At 35.8% G+C, this 6,440-nt stretch overlaps 1 long non-coding RNA gene across 1 annotated transcript; it reads left to right on the top strand.

Annotated features, from left to right (window-relative positions):
• Positions 1 to 580: 580 nt before the first annotated feature.
• Positions 581 to 1,107, top strand: LOC148206021 (uncharacterized). The gene is made up of 3 exons (XR_015780404.1): positions 581 to 647; positions 739 to 834; positions 918 to 1,107. It is a non-coding gene; the product is annotated as an uncharacterized LOC148206021 (long non-coding RNA).
• The last annotated feature ends 5,333 nt before the right edge of the window (positions 1,108 to 6,440 follow it).

Raw genomic sequence — 6,440 nt, 5'->3', positions numbered from 1 at the left:
CTTAATAGCCAAGATGTCCGTGAGCTTGCGTCGGGAACACAAGAGTTGAATATTTCAATTATTCAACTATGGACGATGTAAGTCTATGACCAATTATTTATATATAAAATTGATTTATATATCAAGTATCCTTATATCAAAGTTAATTTTTGATTTCAGGTATATGTCTGGGGTCACTAATAAGTTGGGGCGTTCTGATGATTATGGATTCATTGATCCCCAAGACATTCATGAATCAAATGATTTTGATCATATCAACATGAGTCTGATAAGCAGTTTTCGAAGGGGCAAGAAAATATACTTTTTGCCTTATATATCCGGGTAAGTGAACTTTGTTAACATAATAATGTTCCATATGTGATTTTAATATTTAATAGTTACGTTATTATGAATTTCATGCGCCATTGGCAACTTCTTGTTATGTCTGTGCAAGACAACTATGCTTTGTGGTTCTGCTCATTGCACAGGCCTCCTCCCACACAACTCAGACAAGCAATTGATTGGTAAGAACCTCAATGTTTGGACTTTCTTTGTTATATAACTGAATGCTAAAACATTTTTTTATATACAGTTCTATTCCAGCAAGTATGATGATGGACGGGAGATCAATTGCTAAGAGTAGAAAGATTGCTTGGATTTCTCTCAAGGTTTGACATATGCTAAAGTCATACTTTGTTATAATTGTTTTATAACAAATGTTATTCACTAACTATTATCAACTGTGATGATATATTGTAGTGTAACAGACAAAATGGGTCATATGAGTGTGGATACTATGTAATGTATTGGATGACCCATATTGTTCGTTCTCACATCACAAGAAGCTGGGAAACGGTAATATTTAACTTTAACAAATTTTGATTTTTTAACAAATGTTGAATTCATATACACTAATTAAAATGAATTGTCTTTTGCAGAGATTCAAGACTACTACACCAGTTCCTGAGAAGTCCCTACTATTCATTAGGAACGCTGCTGCGAAGTATATAGTTAGATTATACAATAGCTCTTAGATTTAGATTTAAACAATGCATTTGATTAGCTTTTGATTTCTTAGACTCTCTACTTTATTTGATGTTGAAATACATTTGAACATGTGTTTGTTATGTTGAAATTGCATTTCTGTAAATGTTTTTATATGCAGGTCTGTTTTTGTGGTAGTGGATATCACAAAAACAGACCTGCAATTTTAAAAAACTGCAGGGGAATATGCCGCGGTTCTAACCACAACCGCGGCATATTCCCCCTATATGCCGCGGTTCTAACCACAACCGCGGCATATAGTGCTTCGTTTTTTTTTAAAAAACGAGACATATGGCCGCGGTTTTGACACTAACCGCGGCATATGCTTCAGCCTATATGCCGCGGTTCAACCGCGAACCGCGGCATATAGTGCATTTTTTAATTATTTTTTTTGAATTTTTTTTTTAAAAAAATGAATTTAGGCAGCGGTTCCCTAGACAACCGCGGCATATTGCGCAGCCTATATACCGCGGTTCGAACCGCGGCATAAAGTGTCTGACTTACTACCGCGGCTGAATATGCCGCGGTTCAAGAACCGCGACGTATAGTGAAAATCAACCGCGGTAAAAGCCCCTCGCTGCACTAGATTTTGGGTATATACATTATTCTTTTGGGTATATACATACATATACTATACCTTATTTAAAATACACAACTCTGCTTTTATTTTCAATTGCTTTTTGTAGATACACTAGATTTTGTGGAAAGAATAAAGAGAGAGGTGGATAAGATTGGAGCTGTTAGCTTCTTTCTTTCTTCTACTTATCCTAAACATCATGATTTAATAATCTTTTTATTGAAAATTATTATTGTAATGAAAACTTGTTTTTTTTTTTCAAGTTCGCTTATAATCAATCAAAACAAATTTATTTTCTATAAACTTGTTTGTAAAAAGTCACAGACAAATTTTATATATTTAATTAGTTCTTTTAAATGTTCAGACATTGATGTGTGGCCAGAGGAACTTTATTGTTTTAATATTTCAATGGCTAAAGCTTCTGTCACACTAGAGAAAACGATGACAACTGAAAATTTTCAAATAATAACTTTACTAAGGTGAAATATTTGTTCAGTTCTCACTTAATGTAAAATTTCCAGAAGATTGATTGTGTAATTATTTGATGAAACTTATTATGTTCATTATGTTCCAAAACTTTTGTCATGGACTTGTCATTGTTCCTTTTTCATGTAGCATCATTAACCTATTTGGTGTCCTGAAGCATAAGAAGATGGGGGAGGATTTTCTGAGGAGTTCTGGCCTTCCATTTACCATAATAAGGTAAGGTGAAATTTATGGCAAGATAGGGATGTACATGTCATTTCACATTAAATTTGATGGCTCATGTTTTCTCAAGAGCTGCTTGACGTTATGTTTGGTACATCATTCATGTGCACCATTATCTCATTTTAATTCTACTGCTGTCAAAACATTTATAAGTATTTCTTTTTTAAAATTTCACTTGCCAAATTTTTTTCGCTTCAAAATAATCAATGTATAATATTACCTTTTTTTTCTCTGTACATTGGTGAAACAAACTTGGTATTAATTTTTTGGGACTGACTTGCATTGTTTTTTGGGTTTGAACTTTTTGATGATTTTCTAGGTAAATGCATTTTAGAAAGTATTTTGAATTTTAGTTTCTTGAGGTCTGAGGCAAACATTTTGTATTTTAGTTTCTTTTTCCCGCTTCAATTTACCTTTTTCTCACCTTAACTTGCTTTCTCTATCTGTATTTCTTGCTTTCCATTGAAATTAATATCATGAAGGATTCTATCCATTTTTTTGTCGTTGTTTTCTTTATTAATTTTTAATAGCTGGGTGTGTCTTTCCTAAATGTGTTATGGTGGGTATATTTGGATCACGTATCAGCATGATGAATAATATGAAGGCTTAATCATCGGGCTTACTTTTGTGGAGCATGTTTTCATTTCCTTTTTCTGAGCCCCGCATATTTCTCCGAAGCTATTTCATAATGCATGAGGAAAAATATTTTAGCTCTTCAATTCATGTTAATGATGCTAAACATTCATACTTAACAATATATTCCTCACAGGTGGAAGCTTTAGCAGTTAAGTTGACTTAAAATGAAGGAGAATTGATCCAAGAGAAGTTTGAAGTGAAGAAGCTAGTAAACTTTCTCAAACAGGTCAATGGAGCAATATGTCATAAAGGATGTTCGGGAGTAGTAGACTGCATTTCTTTTAACCATTTGTAAATGATTAGATGTTTCAATATTACATTTTGAGTTTAGGAACTATTTTATGTGTAACTACGTTAAGTAATTATATTAGGTAAATATCTTTAGAAACTTTGTTCAGTAAATATTATATTTTGATGTGTTAATAAAAACAACATTGATTATTTTACTTGTTATTGATTATGTAAACTGTATTCTGGGATTGAATTTTATGTAGGTTTGGATATGGACAATAGCACACACAAATTAAATATTTAAAAAAATGTCACTTTCTTATACCGGTTAAAGTCACATCAGATATAAAAAGTCTTGTTTTCCACACTGGTTATAATACCATCAGGTATAAAAGTGAGACTCTTTAATACCTATTATAGCACCAACAAGTATAAAAAGAGAGTTCATTTCGAGCAATAAAGGGAATTTTTTTATACTTGTTCCCATAATACAAAGTGTAAATATAAGACTTTTGTACCTGTTATAAACAGAAAAGGCATAAAAAGTTAAACTTTTTACACTGGTTCTAGAGCAGGTATAAAAAGTGAAAACTTTCTATAACTGCTCACAAGCTGGTACAAAAAGTCTTTTTTGGCATAGTGACACTATCATCAAAGCCTTAAGAAAAACCATAAAAGCCAATGAAGGAGAAAACAAAGATAAAAAGCTAAGTAAATTGACGCTGAGTGGAACCTCCTCGCTATTGAGCCCATCCCTTTCGCATTCTTGGCGCTTGAGCATCACCCATTTGCAGCTGGGCGCCAAACCTATCGCAATTCTGGCGCTCAGGCCCCGCTGACTACCATTGAGCGCTGATAAGCTGTCGTTGAAGCTATCAAATTAATACTACTTTTCAAGGCAACTTCAGTATTGTCAAGTAGTATTATAGAAAGTAGATAGGGCTAAAGTAACCCTGAGTCGTCTCCCAACGAACACGAAATTGCTTTTGAATATCTGACTCTTACGAATGCTATGCAATGCTTATGGATAAAAGTAATGTTTGGAGAATGTTTAAAGAACAAATAAGAAACTTAAAAACAGTTACGATGAAATAGGCTAATTCCACTGCTTTTCCAAGGTAGATTCGTCATCGGTTATTCACGGATAATTGTTCAATTGATTATTTCAAATTAATTAAAGTACATTCTTAATTAATTTGAGGGCGATCATGCATTTAACCAAAGTAAATTCTCAATCAAATGCAAAACCTTTCTAGATTATTCACAATAAATTCAACCAAAGTACATTCTCAATCAAATTCTATTGTGTTTAATCATGTCTATTCTTAAATCTCCTAACCAAATTAAAAGCTAATCAATCAAAGTAAATTCTCAATTGATTATAGTTGAAATTATTACTAATCAATCAAAGTACATTCTCAATTGATAGTAAAAACCATTTAATCATATGAAAGTTCCTAAATTAAATCAAAGTAGATTCTCAATTTAAACCTAGAAACCCTAAAACTCATATAATCAATATGCATGTAGATTCAAACACATTATGATGCAAAAATCTTTGCTTTTAACAAGATAGAGAGATGAAAGACATAGAGAGAACAACTTAAATCAATAACCAAAGTAAATAATTGCATTAACTCAATCTAACCTCAGAATCCATAATGGAATTACAGCAGAATAACCCTAGATGCTTAGCTCTCCATGAATGGAGTTGAATACAAGATGAAAGAAAAGTGAGAGGAGTATGAGAGAATGAATGAATTCAGTGAAGTCCCCCCTGGGTTTCTTTATATAAGGCTTGATTGGGCTTGGACTCTGATTATTCAGTTGATAAAATCTTTTATCTTATATCTTCCAAATAACTAAAAGATTTAGCTAATTATAACATTATTTGGAAGATATTTTCTATTGATATTCCCAAATTACATTAATTTAACAACTGAATTTCATCTTTTAGCTTTTCTGACTTTCCAAAATTGCACGAATACCCTAAAATTTCCTCTGTCTGCACTTTAGCCCCTTTTGAGTTTCTGAAATTGCAAGAAAGCCCCTCAATTGACCAACTTTGACCAGAGGAGGACGCACCAATGAGGTACTGACATGTGTCAGCCCCTTTCCTGCCATAAATTAGGGTTTCAGATTGGGGAAGGCTCCTGTGCCGCCGCGAGAACGCGTTCTTCTCTACGCTTTCGCTGCGGTGGTGATGATGCTCCTGTCTCTGGGTTTTCTGAATGCAGGTTCGAGAATGAGGCACGACATCCACGAAGTTTGGATGAGAAGATGAAGATGGTTGTGCAGAGCTTGCGTCAATGGAGGAGAGGCGCGATGAAGGTGGATGATGCGACGAGGAAGAAAAGAGCGTGTGCTTTTGGGTTTACCGTGGTAGTCCGGTTGCGGATGGAACGACGGAACTCGTGGTAGAGCGACGGCTAGGGATCCGCGATTTCTGTGGAGATGCGAAGACGAACTCGCGATTCTGGTAGAGCGAGGAAGATGGTGATGTGCGTTGTCGCGACGAGGATGAGGATGGTGGCCTCTCGTAGATGGCGGCTTCGCGATGAAGAAGGAGATGACGGCGAGGGAGAAACTGCCATGGTTGAGGCCCTGTGGTGGCCGGATTAAAGGGTTTCGAAAGCGGCGACCATTTCGCGAATGAAGGAGGAGCTCGCGGGTTTGATGGCGGCGGCCTTGGTGGTTGACGGTGGTTGCTGTGCGACGGCGTTGGCGATGAGGTGGTCGTGGTGGCTGTCCGGTGACGGAGCGGCGTTGGGGCTTGCGGCGGCGGAACGACAGTGGCGGCTAGGGTTAGGTTAGGATGATGAAATTAGGGTTTCTGTTTGGAGAAGATGATGATGTGTCAAGGGTGGTGACGTGGAAACAACTGATTGGTTAATTTGGTGTGTAGAGGATTAATGACATGGCAACTTCTTGATGGTCAGATGTGTGGGTATTAGATTGCCATGTGGCATGATCTGGTGGAGTCTAGTTTAGGAGGGGTGTGTATAGGAAACTTAGGAGGTGTAGTTAGAATAGGGTTACTGTTTGGCTTAGTATTGGGCCTGTTTTAGAAATAGGAGTGTGTGTAGGGATTTTAAGGGGTGCAAGGGTAAAGTCTGTCTGTTTGGCCCATCTGTACATTATTTTCCAAATAAAACCTGATTTTGGGCCTTGAATTGCCAATTGGACCAATAGAACTTATAATTTCAGCTGCACAAATAAACGTAAGAATTTCCAAGAATAATTTATGGAATTAAAATCACTTTTT

Source organism: Vigna umbellata, chromosome 1 (genome assembly GCF_029865625.1).
Source record: "Vigna umbellata cultivar VRB3 chromosome 1, Vumbellata_1.0, whole genome shotgun sequence".
Lineage (NCBI taxonomy): Eukaryota > Viridiplantae > Streptophyta > Magnoliopsida > Fabales > Fabaceae > Vigna > Vigna umbellata.
Note: the sequence above shows the minus strand (reverse complement) of the source record. Positions and strands in the feature narration are given on the sequence as shown.